Genomic DNA, 15,989 nt, shown 5'->3' with positions numbered 1-15,989 from the left:
CCTGGGAGTGTTTAAGGCCAGGTTGGATAGGGACTTGAGCAACTGGTCTAGGGAAAGTTCTCTCTGCCTATGGCAGGTGAGTTTGAAACTAGACGCTCTTAACGTCCTTTCCAACCCTAATTAGGCTGTGATTTCATGATCTTTAAGGTTCCTTCCGACCCAAATCATTCTGTGACTCTGTGATACTTCAGCATCATCAGAAACTGATGAGGAGTTCTGCAAAAAGCTTTTGTCTCCAGTGAAGGAGAAGATTCAGCTTTAGCATGTAAAGTATGCTCATATCATACAGCAGTATGTGCAACCACTACCCATTGGGGCAAATGTTCAAGCTTTAACTCTATGGCTTATTTTTCTTCAAAGGAAAAGGAATTCAGTGAAGAGATGAACAGGTTGGACTACAGGGACGTCTATTTCATCACATCTTCAGAGTTTTCACGATAGTAGTCAATAAAGAATTTATTCCATAGCAGACCTTTAAGTTTAGTGAACCACTGACATGAATTTCTTCAAAATTCTCTGGAAAAATACACAATCCCATAATTTTTTCATGGAGGGGTCAATAAGAGATCCCATGTAGCCATTGCTCAGAACCAACTGTGCAATTTCAGCATGTGTGGGTTAAAATACAGTTTAAACTGGAATTGCCTATTTGCAAGATTTATTGCAACATTTGAGTTCTGGCCTCTCCTCATGAACAAACTTCCCATAGGTTTAGAGACAACAAGACTGGATACCCTACTTTGAACAGTAGCAGTTCCCACCCAGCAGCTCCTAAGTGGTGGGCAGTCTTATTTGGAAAAGAACAATGAACTTGTATTGCAGATGAAATGTAGAGTTTAGAGGATTAAAACCTTTCTATCACGCAGTGCACACTTGGATATTTAATAATTACATAAATGAGAAAACATTTTGAAAAGTAGGTCTTTAGCTTCTATTACTATGACAGAAGAGAAGGTGTGCAACAAAATCAGGCCTCCATTGAGAAACTCCACAGTCCAGGCTGTATTAACTTCTCACAATATGTTGATTCTGTTGCTATGAATTCTGATTGAATAATAAACTAAATGTGAGCTTCAGAACATACAGTAATAGTAAAGAGCTTGGAATACAGCCTTTAGGAGAGCACGTCTAATGTGGATTTTCTGATTCCCCTTGTTAAGATTTAAAGGGTGGCAAGGCACTGGCACAGGTTGCCCAGAGAAGATGCGGCTCCCCATCCCTGGCAGTGTTCAAGGCCAGGCTGGATGAGGCTTTGAGCAACCTGGTATAGCAGAAGGTGTCCCTGCCCATGGCAGGGGTTTGGAGCTACGTGATCTTTAAGGTCCCTTCCAAACCAAGCCATTCATGATTATATAGTTGCCAGCCTCAGCTACAGGTCACCATTCTGGGGCTTACCCATACTCTCTTTGTACAAATGACGTATCATAACACTGTTTTCAAAAAAGCGCATGCACAAATAAATTTGTCAGGTGATTCACTGTAAGTATGACCAGAGTGAACAGAAAACAGCAAAACACCCTTTCAAGATCCAGTTTGCTTGATTCAAATTGCAGCATTTTTAATTTTTGTTCAGTCTTATCTTGCTTTCTGTGAGCAAGAACTGAACCCTATTTTGCTGAAGAATTTTGCACATCATTAGCATCACTTACTAACTCTTTTCATACTCCCTCATCTTTAGTCATTTTATAATATGGGACATTTACGATGCTTGTTATGGCACCTTCTGTGTTCAGGCTCAGAAAAATCCTTCTCATCAGCTTCCACAGAGCACAGTCTGCTATTGCTGGTCAAAGCAGTACATGTGGTGGTGGTGGGGAGGGAATGGCAAGCTGCCAGAGACAAATCCCATGCAAGCAGTTCCATACATCTAGCTCTTGCATTTTATAGATTATCCACTTTATTCTTAGGATGCTCCAAAAGTACAGGGGCGTTTTAATGTCAAATACAGTTTCTTGCTTATCCCTTCCCCATGGTGGGCTGACTGGATATTCAGTCCACGTAACTGAGGTTTAGAGCACATGCTGTAGTGACAGATTTCAACTGAGATTTGTGTGTTGTGGCAGGACTTTAGCTTCTGAATAATCATTCACCAGAAAGAGTAATAAAGTGTCAGAGCTCATGACTATTTTAGAAGCTTATTATTTCTACCAATGTTGTAAGAGTTTTTTGTTGTTTTTTTTTTCTCAACTGCTAAGAGGGAAAGCAAAATTGATTTGGGAAATAGTTCCTGTATACTGATGTTAAACACTAACATGAAATACTTGATTTAGGAAGTGTTAGGTATGTCTAACATTTTGTTATAGTCCAACAGATTCTGAGAAGTTTACAAACAGCCTTTCCTATTTATCCAGCCATATTAAAAATTATCCTGCTGGTATGCTTTTGCATCAAGACTAAATTTGGTTTGCTAATAGTAATGTCACATTTCAGTAACTAGAGACTCTAAAAGAGTCTTCTTTCATCATTTTGGAATAACACCAGTTTTCATCAAGGTGGATTTTTTTTTTTAGTATATATTGGCACACAATTAACCACTGCTTGCAGCAGATCATAGAATCATAGAATGGTCTGGGGTTGGAAGGGACCTTAAAGATCATCTAGTTCCAAGGGCAGGGACGGCTTCTGCTAGATGAGGTTGCTCAAAGCCCCATCCAACCTGGCTTTGAACACTGCCAGGAATGGGGCATCCACAACTTCTCTGGGCAACTTGTTCTAGCACCTCATCACCCTCACAGGAAACATTTTTCCCCTTATATATGTAATCTAAATCTACCCTTATTCAGTTTAAAGTCATTCCCCCTTGTCCTGGCACTACATGCCCTTGTAAAAAGTCCCCTCCAGATTTCTTGCAGGCCCCCTTTAGGTACTGGAAGGCTGCTGTATATGATATCACGTAATCTGCTCCACCACAGAAAACACGCATAAAATCCGGAGAAAAAGCGAGAAACTAGAGGAATGTTGAACTTGCTGGAGCTGTAAAGCCACCAGCCCGGGGAAGCTGTGGGCTACAAGGTGCGGGTTGGGGGGAGGCGGATCCCAGCGGCTGCGGAGCGGCGCGGTGCAGTACGGGTGTGCCTCCGCCGGGCGGCGAGCCCCGGCTCCGCTGCAAGCCCCGGGGTACGGCGAGCGCTGCGGGAGCCTGAGGGCCATTAGGGAAAGCCAATAATTGCACGGCTGGGTTTGCAGTAATAACAGCGACTTAAATCAGTAAGCCTCCGGACTATTCTGAAGTTAAAACAGCGCAATAAACTATCAAATAAGGCGTCTAAGCGGATCTTAAAGACACAAGAAGGATTTTGCCTGGCAATAGTAAAATTTCACGAGGTTATTTGAGTTTTAGTATGCAACCGAAGCCTTAAGAGATTCACGTGAATGCTACCAAAAAGGTCTAAGCTCCTTAGTTCCTCAGAAGTGGAAAATGAGATTCCAGATTTCCGATGCCTGCGCTCATAGCTAGGAAAGAGGGGAAAGAAGAGGTTTGGGTTGAAACAACTAAAACACTGTCTGACTGAAAGAAAAGTGGGATATAACACTTAAGTAACAACTGGTTTGTTATTAAATTAAGACCTTAAACACAACTATAGGGGTCTTACTAAAACCAGTAACAGTGTGGTCTGCCCTTTATCTAGCAATAAAAAACAAACAAACAAAATATGTGATCTTCAGTCTACAAAGTTAATAAAAATAAACTGTGAGAAAATGTATAGTAATACACTTCAGTATAATAAATATTTCATCAAAATAATGTGATTCAGCTATTCCTTCTTGAGATTTTTCTTGACATTCTTAAACTGGTATTATTTATGAACGCAAGCGTCCCTGTATTTAAAGGTGTTAAGAGCTCATGTTCTTGCAAGTTTACTCAGTACAGCTGCTGAAGTCTTAATTCTTCTTCCACTACTCTAAGGAAAATTAAATACTGCAGATGTTATCCTTCATAATGCCATATACACAGAATCAGTTCTCATTTGCAGGCAAGTTATTTAGTTATTTATTTTTTCCTACTTAGCTTCAAGGCAATCATGATCATTAGGCAATGCCAGGGTTAAATAAACATGACCTAAAGTGATCACAAGTCAGAAGTTATTTGAAAGAGATATTCTCACTTCAATAAGTGGAAATCTAGGAACTGCACTTGAAATATTTCAAACAAACCCCTCTCTTCAGATGCAAAGTTATTAAAAACACAAATAAAAAGGCAGAAATATACCTGAAATTAAAATATTTCCTATCTTTGAGACGTATCTGAAATAGATGGGATACCTTGCCAGGAGTTTAAAGATGCTAGTGCTCACAATCAATAAATTAAAGAACCCCCACAGATTAAAATAAAAGACAACAGCCAAAAAAAAAAAAAAATCACAAAAACGAGGAGAAGAAATCAGTACTCTCTAAAATAGTTTTATATTTACCCATTCCAGTTTTATATGTCTGATCCTCTCTCATGCCACTGCAGCACCCATATGTAAGAATATGAACTACCCTGTTCATGCACGTGCACTGACAGCATTTCTGCAGTGTGCAGCCTAGACAAGCCCACCTGCCAGGAATTCCCCTAAGGACAACTGCATGAAACGTAAGAAGATTTGCATCCATTCATAAAAGATCACTTTGCTGAAGACGAAGTCAATGTGGGACAGCTTACAGGAACTTGGGGGACTTTCAGACTCGATAGCAAATTTCTCCAGGGCCCCAAGCCTGTGCAATTCCCAATTCTCATTGAGAAGGGGAAGACTGAAGAGCAAGTGCCTTGCTGGCCCTCATGGCAAGTAGAACAGTCTCTTCAGAACAATCTCTGCTAACCAGTTATTACTGCCTGACACTGTTTCACTTCACTAATCTTTCCTCGCATTGTGAAATCTCTCCTCCTCCCATCCCATAAAAAGGGAAAAATGTCTTGAAATCCTTTAGTAGAGAATTATTGCTAAAGAGCGTTTGAAATCTAAGAATGCTCTCTGCGCCATGATCTAGTACAAAAGCTAATTTCACAGCTCTTATCCCTTGCTGTAAATACACTGTTACCACTCTCAACCGCTTTGATACTTCCCATGCTTCTTGTAATTATCCTCCCAGTCTGTCACTGGAAGCTGGGTGTTTCCTCAGGCTTGTGTGTGATGATAGGTCCGCTGAAGTCAACAGAAGTCCACCACCTACCCCACTACCCTATTCCAGGGTCTCCTTCCCCCAGATTAAACCTCAGTACATCTGAGCATCTATGCATCAGCTGTTGTTATAAGACAATACTAACATCCCACAGCCAATTTGCCATGGGTAGAGATGATTTAACAATGAAAAGAGAAATGTAACAAAATTAAAAGTAATTGGAAAGTCATGCATCTTTATCCCTGTTGTGTACAGCACAAGCATCTTATGAAACACTGCAAATACTGATTGGAAAAGTATGTCTCAAATAGTATTTATTTAAATACTGCAGAATAGTAGGCAGGAATAAGATTACCAGTAAAATCTGGAAATTTGTATGACAGCTTTTCAAAACACAGCCTTCTTCAACCTTAAACCACAAGGAGGTTTTCAGAGCTACAGGTGGGAGCTGGGAACATTTGTCTGTCCTTTTCATCTTAAAAACTCTTGAGCACATCTTTTAATATGGGTCATTCAGAATTTCAGAGAGTATATGATATATTTTAGTAAAGAGAAGCAGAAGGTAAGGAAGAACGCATTACCTAGTTTTGTTTAAATAGAAGGGAGTGTAGCACAATAGCTAGGCATACAACCAGCTGAAAAGCACTCTTATCTGTCTCATGCACTAGGTATTTTTATTTTGCAATTTCTTACTTATAGTAAGTGTGCTTATTAGTGGGTTTCTGCTTTGTTTTCTTTCTAAGACATTATATAAAAGGAATTAGGGAGTCAGAGCCCTCCAAAGCACCCTAAGCACGTGAGAAAACTCTTTCACCAGGTTCTTAGGTACAGACAATGAAAGGAAAGATGCATAAAACCGACAGCGCTCGAACAATCCTCCTCCTCAGTCATCTGTAGCCTCTGCTACCTATGTTTGTGGTTGTGGTCAGCAGAGTTGTAACTGCTTCAGTTTCTGAACATCTCTGGGTTTTTTCTAAGACGTATTTAACTACCAACGCATACAAAGGCAGTTACCCAAGGCTGAATGGATTTTTCATCCTGAACTCTTGTACTGGTCCTTTAACTTTTTATGACTCATAGCTTAAGTATTTGGGAATTCCCCTCTAAATATGAGTTTGACACACTTGCCTTATGGAAAGTTATTTTATTCAGAAAGTAACAAAATGCAACATTCATGCAATACCCCCGACTATATTTAGCAGCACACAATTGGTCTTTTTTTTTTTTCCCAATAAAGTGTCTAATTAAAGACAGATTTAAAAAAAAAGAGTAAAAAAAATGCAAGAACAAGACTGAACAGCAGCAGTAGATGCATTAGAGACAATCACAGGGCTACACACCCAAGCAAGTCAGGCTTTTTTTTTTAAAACTATTCAAACAATGCTAGAGCTGTTTACCTCCCCCCTTGCACCCCCCAGCTTCATGTAAGAATATGCAGCTTCTCTCTTACCTGCGTGCTGAAGTCCCTTCTTGGTGGACTGACTAGTCATCAGCGATCACCTGACTGAAGCCTGGAAAGAAATTAAAATAAAATCAGCTGACCACCCTTGCTCACTGGCTTCCAGCTTAAATACTCCTCTCCACAGCACTTTGTCATGTGAGGCAGGACAGAACCAGCTGTCATTGCTTCAGAAAAAGGGAAATGGGCCCCTCCGTTTCCACCTCCTTCCTTCCTCCTCTCTCACTCTTTCCTATCTGTCCCTGCCTCCAACCTCCTCGCTTTCTCATTCTTCCACTTTGCTCATTCACTGCCCGCCCGCCTGGCCAGGGTCTCCCAGGGGAAGCCGCATTCCACAACGTACAAGCATTTCCCCTGCATCTCGAGGTTTCTCAACAAGCTGCCTACACACTTCTACTGGGGGGGGGGGGAAATCAGAAAGAAACAGAGAAAAGGCACCACATTCCACAGCCCTCAGTCAGCCCTGGCAGACTACGAGACATTTTCAGTCACACAGCACAAAATGCATTAGTCAGAGCTGAAAGACCACACACTTTGTACCACTACCATGCTAACAGAGAATGGGCTGAGCAGAGCTACAGGAAAAAGGAAAGGAGGGGTTCCTATCGGTGCTTCCATTTTACATGGGGTAGCCACCTAAATATATGAAAACTTCACAGGAAAAGGCCCAAAGTTACCATTCCCGGCAGAAACAATGTGGATGTGGGCAGTAGAGAAAGCTCCCCGCTCACAGAACGCGACCTTTTCCAAAAGGACTCCCCCTCCAGCGGAATGTGTTATTCCAAAGACTGCAAGACATTATCTAAATCAGAACTTCTATCTCCCCAATGGTTTGTTCGTAGGAAATACAAGCCTAGAAAAAGTGAAAGTAATACTGCATGATTCAGATTCCCTGAAACCACATACACTTTCAATTCAAACTTTTCTCTTCTTCAGTGTTCCTTATAGTTCTGCAACTATACCCATCTATGGAGTTTTCTTTTCTCTACTTACGCAGTTTCAACCCTCCATGTATGTGGAGAATCTGATCAGCAAGAAATAAGAAGAGAGTTCAGCGTAAAAACCCCTCCGTCGTAATGCAGATGACCTAATCTCTCATCTATCTGCTCACTGCTTCCGTCCCCCACGCGCACTTATCTATTGCTCGAAGGCATTTTAGAAGGACGCACATGGTTCAGGAGAAAACACCCCTTTTAACTCCCATCAGAGCGAGTGAATGCACTGTACTGGAACACATGCTTCTGTCCACTGACACCAGTACCACAGAGCCTGTCCCTGAATTTCCCACTCTGCGCAGGGACTGTCCCTAATGCATCCTGCAAAACTCAGGGGCTTAAGTCAGTGTCAGAAAAGGTAGGGAGGTGGGGAGAGAAGAGGGGGAGAACCCTTAACTGTCTGCATTGGAATTTCTTTTTAGGAAAGTCCACGCTTTAATGAAAGACTGATACTAGATACCACAAAGAAACTTTTATTTCTGTACGCACATGACTCAGATGTATTTTCTGTGTGGGTTATGTGGTTATGTTATGTTTCATCTCAAAAAACTGTCTCAAAGAGACCTTTAAACGTAAGTTTTAAGAAAAACTTGATGTGTTTATGTACAATGAGTGTTTTTAAATTGCTTTTTATTGCACAATGTTATATAGAGACACTGATGTCTGTTCTCAATACAGATATGATCTGCATCTAATGCTAAATTATAATCATCTGTAAAAAATGTTTATTCTAAATTATTTCCCTAAATAGTTCCCAGCAAAGAAACAAACTGAATCCTTTAGCAAAACAGACCCTCTTAGTTATAATACTATTTTTCTTCCCTTATTTTCGTGATCATGAAAATATATTTACTATGTTATTGACTTGGACTCATTAGTTTATAAAACAAATGGTAGCTGCTGCTGTGCAGCATTTCAGCAGAGGAAGGCTATCCAGAACTGCCTGAGAGAGTGAACACTGTCGCCATTATAACAAAAGCATTAAAATGAATAATTCATGAGCAGAGGAAGTACCCTACCATTAAAAGGCACCGACTATTTCATGAATTGTCCAAAAGCTACTCGTTTTACTGCCCAGTTCCTTTAACTACTTAGTTATTCCTCATTTTTCTAAAATGGCATAGAGTAGTAATTAGCAGATACACAGGGACCAGTTTTAGGAGATTTTCCTGAGAAGTAAGAAATAAAAGCTGAAAAGCAAGCCAGAGAGAGGAGGGAGGGGGAAAAGAAAAGAAAAAAAAAAAAAAAGTGTTTATGTTTGATGATGGATATATTAAGGAAACGGGACTTCAAGAGGCTTTTCCAAACTCCGCTTTCGAATCTTGAAAAGGAAGAACATAGCAATCTGTCCTTTGCCTTTATCTGGCACCTTCCTTTTCAGGATCCCAAAGCATCGTCACAACACCTAGGAATTAAAAGGCCTCACTACTGAGTACCTGCAGAACTTTTCTCCTGTTTATAGAACCTAATGCTTCAAGAAGACTAAATTATTTTCTCCAGGTCATACAGGAAGGCTTGGAGACAGAAGCAAGAACAGAACTTCATCCCCTGGTTACCAGTCCTGTGCCCAACAAAAGGACTAACTACCTTGTTTTACACTAACAAGCATCGCAAGGTTCAACAGTCTGGCACGTTTTAACCTAATACAATGAACTGTGGTGCACCAGTATTTTCTGCTGGGATAGGGAAACAATGTGATCCATTAATCTAACTTTACACCAGAATTATTTACAAACTTAGGTTTTGAATAACATTTTTCAAGGAATTTGGCTTGGAATAGCAAAGTACATCTGTTCACATTTCACTGCTGCAGGAAAAGCACATTCTGTGCCTGGAAAAACATTTATTTATAATATACATTTTATTTATTATACACATTTTCAAACTCTTCAAGACATTAAAAACTGGTACACTAACATTGATAAACTTCTCAGATTTCATTTGAGCCAACATCTAGTTCTTGAAACAATTAAATTCAAGAAATTTTATCTTTAAAGTAATTTTGTCAAAGGGACAGCATTCTATAATGCTGAGCAAAAGACATCCTAATTATCTTTACACACATGGGTCACTTTTAGGAGTCCTGCTCTCTTGGGCTATTGGGATGAACTGAAATGCAGTTCTTACTCCAAGGCTCCCACTGCTACAAGTTCACTGCTTATGTGGTAGAAAGCCTATTAATACTGAGATACATGACCCCAAAGTAGACCAGTATGCACAGAATGATAACATTAGGTGTAATTTTGCAAGACCAGACAATGTCACTGATCAAATTACTGATGCTCCTGGGCTTTTTATTTTTAAACCAGTCAACTTGTTTGCAGAGCCTTGGTAGCCACTTTTCTGATTGTGACTTTAAAACCTTCAGTTCTCAAAAGAATTTACCAATAGTATCTACTTGAGAAAGATGCCTTCCTGATCTGGTATTGGATGGATGACTTTCTGCCAGAAATTTGCCATTCAGCCAACTCAGAGCTTATCCCACAGCAAGTCCTTACAAGAATGAGGAAATGCTCTTAAGCAACTAGAACAATCTGTACAGTTAAACGTATTTTTAGTTTGTAGTCCCCGAGGAGCTGTGGGGAGAATTGAACTACAAAACAAATATAGAAAACAAACCTCACACTTGGCTGTTAGATATAATTAACATAGCACAGTTCACAGCAAGCAGGTTTACTGATAGACTGTTTCAGCACAAATGACCATTAATGGTTTGGTAACTTGTAGCAGGAAGAAAGAGGAGGAAATGCCACAAAATACTTAGGAAAACTTTTCCAAATATGACACGAGAGTTCACTTTTTAAAAATCGCACCCAAAAAAGCAGTTAAAGAAGAAATGTTAGAAACACTTCAAGTTTATGATCTTCAAAATATCTATCCTGAATCAACATTACAGGAAGAAATTCTCCATTGATGTAAACTATCGTGAGTACGTTCACCAAACTGGCAACCTTTTCCAGATTAGCAAGTCACTAGCTAAACACAAGTGTTCTTGAAAACAAGTAGCATCAAATAATTTAGTTCAGGAAAAACAATGTCAGAAGAGAAAGTTTACCACTAGTTCTATCTCCTTCTAGATAGGTAAAAAAAATAAAAAATAAAATAAATAAAATTTCCAAGTGCAAGGAAATTAATCAGCATTTTCCTACTCAGACAAGCAAGGAAAGCTGGATGGGAAAAGAAAGGAGTAGCATTGTACCAAGTGATACTTTAGTACACTAATAACTATCAGATTGGTACACTGTTCAGGATACATGACTGTCTCAAAACTATATTATGGCCCTAAGCAGGAATGAATAGACTTATTTATAATTACATATCAAAGTAATGGTAAGGTAGCAATTAAGTGCAAAAGAAAAAGTTAAATAAATCAGAGGGAAAAGAAGTGTCCAAATGTCCAAGAATAATCCATCTGATCGCAGTATGCCAGAAGTCTGGTCAAACAATGTGCACGAATTTGTATCTAAGGGCTTAGACATGTTTAGAGAGTTTCGATATTTGGTTTGCCTGCATAGCTATTTTCTAAGAGGCTATAAAATGAGTAGACTTATGTTGCACAGAGCAGTGGTGTTCAGCCATACTAGCTGTTTACTTGTATCAGCAAGCATTAGTCACGTAGACACTGCTATGCAGCACAAATACAGGAATTGTTCACAATCCTTTCAGTACTACGGAGGAACAGTAGAACTATTAACTACGGCTTTTAAAAGAAATAATTTTTATACATCAATATAAATTGTTATGAATTAATAATACCTTTTAGAAGATATTTTTATGGCTAAATAAACAGAGCAGAAGCAACAGTAGTGAAGGGCAGTAGAACGGTAATTTTCACCTTCTCTGTTGTTAAGAAATACAGTAGAGATGGCATCTCACCACGACAAGATCACGGAATGTCTGAAATTGGACGAGACCCCTGAAGGTCATCTGGTCCCATCTCCCTGCTCATGCATGACCACCTAGAGCACACTGCCCAGGATTTGGTCCAGGCAGCTTTTGAATAACTGCAAGGATGGAGACTCCACCATCTCTCTGGGCAACCTGTGCCAGTGCTCGCAGTGAAAAAGTGACTACTGATGTTCAGATGGAGCTTCCTGTATTTCAGTTTGTGCAGAATACCTCTGGTCCTTGACACCCCTGAAAAGAACCTGGTTCTGTTCTCTTAGCAACACCCCTTCAGGTGTTTGAACACTGACGAATTCACCCTGAGCCTTCTCTTCTCCAGGCTGAAGTCCCAGCTCTCAGCCTTTGCTCACAGGAGATTCTCCAGTCCCTTCATCATCTTTGTGGTCTTTCACTTGATTCTCTCCAGTATGCCTCTGGACAAACATACATGTCTCTTTTGTACTGGGGAGCCAAGAACTGGTCACCATTGTTTCTTACTTTCAACTACAGGCTGGACTTTGTGAAAGAGTTTTTACTTACTTTCCTCCTTGACAAGGAATCCTTCAAGCTCATTACTCTCTCCTTGTTCGTCTCAAGTACTAGAGTTATCCCCTTCAATAGAAGAGGTAAGATTTTAGTGACAGTTTATTTCCGCTACCTTGACGTTTTCAGCCTCTTCCACAGTCTTCCAGCATTTTGGGAGAGTGAACTTAGAGAAATAAATATGTAAGACATTTACATAAGTACAAGTGGAAAACTTGTTCAGATATTTGTTTGTAGGATGTTTTTGTGCTCTCAAACAGAACAGAAGCAGCAAGAGCACTCTTTGAGTTTGACTGATGAACTAGTAGCATCCCATTGCAGTCTCTGAAGTGTCAAACTGTCATCGGAAGCTGGGGAGTGTAGAAAATGTTTTCTTTTGGGTCTCATTATCAGACAATCAACTATCAAATGGGATAGTTTGTTACAAAACAAACAACTTCACCAATACAAAACCAGTGGCAACAAATTCTTTCAGATTTTACAGGTGTGATTTATTCCTTCAGTCCAGGTCTCTGGTGCCATGTCTCTCCTGACCTCCTGCAGCCAGTTCTCCAAACTCCAAAGGGCTCAAGATTTGTATACCCTGTGTAAAGGCCTGGGACACTTTATGGCACCTTCAAGATCACTAGACAATGATGTGTAGGCAACTGAAACCCACCCTATGCACCCAAATTACAGTGTGACTCTTTTTATATACATAGTTAAGTAAGTGTGATGAGACGTGTGTAAAGTGACACTCAGTCTTCTGTGCTCTTAACAACAAAACAGGTCTGAGAAGACAGAAGTCGAGAGAGACAGGGAAGAAGAATCAGCATCAGCTGATTTGAGCTTTGTGCTCCCATTTGCAACCAACTTCCTCCTCTCCTCCTTAATTGCAGTAATCCTTCCCTTCTTAAAAAACAACAAAATCTCTTTATTCACACAAATGTGTATGTTGTCTGTCCCAAAGCAAGAGCGATTAATGTTCAGTGATAAACTAGAAACCACTTGTAATTCAAAAAGGAACAGAGGGAAATCTAGCCCATTTTACCACCACATAAAAAGTGAAACAAACTAGGAGACCTACTGTCTTTTCCCATATCACAAAGTTCACTGAGAACACTTCAGATACTGGCAGCACAAGCAAATCAGCCAAAACATAACAGGATCTTGCACCTGTGCCTCATATCACCAAGGAAATTTCATAGACTCTGTCACATAAAAATAATAATATTGCCAGAGCTTGAATTTTCCTCAGATCTTTTCCAGTATCTTCCATATTTTCAATTCCTGTTTTATACTTTGAAATATTTACAGACTCAAGATCTTTTTAGTTAAAAAAAAAAAAAAAAAAGAGGACAGGTATTTTCAAGTATTTTTTCTTTATTATCAATACACTTTTTAAAATAATGAAAAGCATCTCCAGACAAACATGTCTAAAGAAAAGATGAACTTAACCACTTGGCTCAGAGAGGTGCAGAGATACTGTAGCTTTGTACTGACTCCTCAGGGACTAGCAGCAGTGCAAGTATATTGGCATGTACTCCGCTTCCTCAGAAAGGCCAATCAAGGGACACAGTACCAATGATTACTCTCATTTCTTTTGCAGTGTTATCATGGCATACTGTAGTTTCAGGCTTTTGGTGTTATGATCTTCTGTCTGATATACAATAGTAATTTTGTGATTGTGCCATGAATGGATATCCTTAAAGCCTCCTTTTGGGGGTTAATGGCTACTATGTGACATGTTTGGGAATAATCTCATTCTCACTCTGCTATAGGTAAGCACACAAACAGGAGGACAAAAATAACTCTCTCATACCTGGGCTGCTCCTACACAAGTGAATATTTATTGCATGTATACAAAACCAGGAAGAATATTTCTCTTATATTTGTAGGAACATCTGCTCAGTTATTTTTCAGCACAGTAGTATCTTGTTATGAAATCTCAAGCAATGATTATACTCAAAATGAACAGTCCTACAGAATTTCCAAGTAGAAGAGCAGGTGTATTTCAGGGATGCCCTATTGATTGTTCTTATTTAGTGTTATCTCACCAGGATTATTGAGGACATCAAAAACTTAACAGCATAAACACAGACTGATAACCAGTAATCAATCACCCTATCTCTGAACTTCTTAGCCCAAGTTGTCTTACAGCTATAATTAACAAGCAGTGATGTTCTCACAAGAACTACACTTGCTTTTACTGGTGCTGTATCAAAAAGTTAAAACATGTTACATAATATCCAGAAAGTTGTCTTTAAAAAAAAGAAATACAGTTGAAGTTCTCTGGTCTTTGAGAAAGTGACATTAATTTTTTCCCTCTAAAAAGTTTCAACAGCTTAGTTCAAAAACTTATCCTCTACAAATGTGATGCATTAATTAAAATTCAAATAGTTGTTCACAGTTTTCATGGCTAGAAGCCTAACCTTTTCAATAGTATGTCACGAGTTAAATCAAGTCCTGTTTAATTTGAGAATTATCGGAAAACAAAAGAAAGGACGGTACCTTGGCAAACTGAAAGAATGCCAGCTTTCAAGCAAAGGTGTATAGGAAGAAAAGACAAGTCCTACAGAATATATTTGCTTATGCTAGTCTTTAAATATAATGTCCATTGCACCTAAACAATAGGATTGAAACCCATGATTTTTAGAGAGATTACCTCAATTACTTTCTAAATCTTTCAGGCTGTTAGCCAGATGGAGGTACACATGGACTTGCCAGGTGACCAGCTTTCATGGAATTATAGAATAGTTAGGGTTGGAAAGGACCTTAAGACCATCTAAATCCAACTCTCCTGCCATGGGCAGGGATACCTCACCCTAGACCATGTTGCCCAAGGCTCTGTCCAGCCTGGACTTGAACACTGCCAGAGATGGAGCATTTGCCACTTCTTTGGGCAACCTGTTCCAGTCCCTCACCAGCCTCACAGTAAAGAATTTCCTTCTTATATTTAACTTGAACTTCTCCTGTTTAAGTTTAAACCCATTCCCCCTTGCCCTGTTGCTACAGTCCCTGATGAAGAATCCCTTTCCACCATTCTTGTAGGCCTCCTTCAGATATTGGAAGGCTGCTATGAGGTTTGTTAGGTAAACTTTATTGCTGAATTAGTATTCCCAGTTATTTAAAGTTTTTATGGTAAAGAGGTACTTTTACAGGTCTGTAAAATGCTCATAGTTCTAAAAGTGCATGATGCACAAAAAGCTATCTTGAACAGACTGAAGCTGAGCACTCAAAAGGCAGATGGAGCCAGACTAAAGGACTCCTGTGCAACTTTAAGTCCATCTTCCTTTACATGTGCACACATGAAAACAGTCTTTAGTTACTGTTCAAAACCTAGGGTTTTTTTTTGTTTCGGTGGGGGTGGGTGGGAGTTTGTTTAGGGGAATTTTTGTTTTGGTTTGGGTATTTTTTTTCCTTTTACAGGTCCATCCCATTTAGTACACAAAATCATTATTTTATTTTTCAATGAGCAAAATGGTATTTCAATTTACTCTGCCATTCACACAGCCATGGACTTTCCTGCTGTAACCTATTTAACTCCAGCTTTGAGATACAGCAAATTTCTTCACGGGCTTATCACCACCGTATGCATACTGTGAAAGTGACTTCCATAATATTTCTAAGCATGATCTGCCTATGAAAAAAGGATCAAAAATTATCTTCATTTCACACCTGAGAAACTGATGTGTAAAGAGAGTAAGGCTTGGATGACTGTAGTCATCCAACTTAATCTATAGCAAAGAAAATGAGAAAAGGTGCCAGGTGACCTTAACAGGCTGAGCTGTAAACTGAAATGGTTCAGCAGCTGCTTCAAAGCCACCTCAGCCATCCCCACAGCAATGGCTCTTGGCTAGGGGCAGTAATCACTCATTAAAATTGTCTTCAGCCAGGAATAAGAGGCCTTCAAAATGCAGCTATCACTGACCTTACCAACGGAACAGACTGCTCAGCACTGCCAACATCAAGAACAGTCAGATGTTCTGAAAACAGCATAAATGAGTAGAAAACCATCTTTTCAG

At 39.6% G+C, this 15,989-nt stretch overlaps 1 long non-coding RNA gene across 2 annotated transcripts in view; it reads right to left on the bottom strand.

Moving 5' to 3' along the window:
• The window catches only part of LOC130596950 (uncharacterized), a 57,800-nt gene that overhangs the window by 11,844 nt on the left and 29,967 nt on the right, over window positions 1-15,989 (bottom strand). Inside the window, exon 4 of one of the 2 annotated variants that reach the window (XR_008971646.1) lies at window positions 6,554-6,614. This is a non-coding gene — a long non-coding RNA (uncharacterized LOC130596950). Of the gene's footprint in view, window positions 1-6,408; window positions 6,615-15,989 lie in introns of those variants that run through there. The other variant, XR_008971645.1, reaches the window with a different exon arrangement.

Source organism: Pezoporus wallicus, unplaced genomic scaffold (genome assembly GCF_028554395.1).
Source record: "Pezoporus wallicus isolate ANWC-B61680 ecotype Strahan unplaced genomic scaffold, APGP_CSIRO_Pwel_v1 contig_1739, whole genome shotgun sequence".
In the NCBI taxonomy this organism is placed as follows: Eukaryota; Metazoa; Chordata; class Aves; order Psittaciformes; family Psittacidae; genus Pezoporus; species Pezoporus wallicus.
Note: the sequence above shows the minus strand (reverse complement) of the source record. Positions and strands in the feature narration are given on the sequence as shown.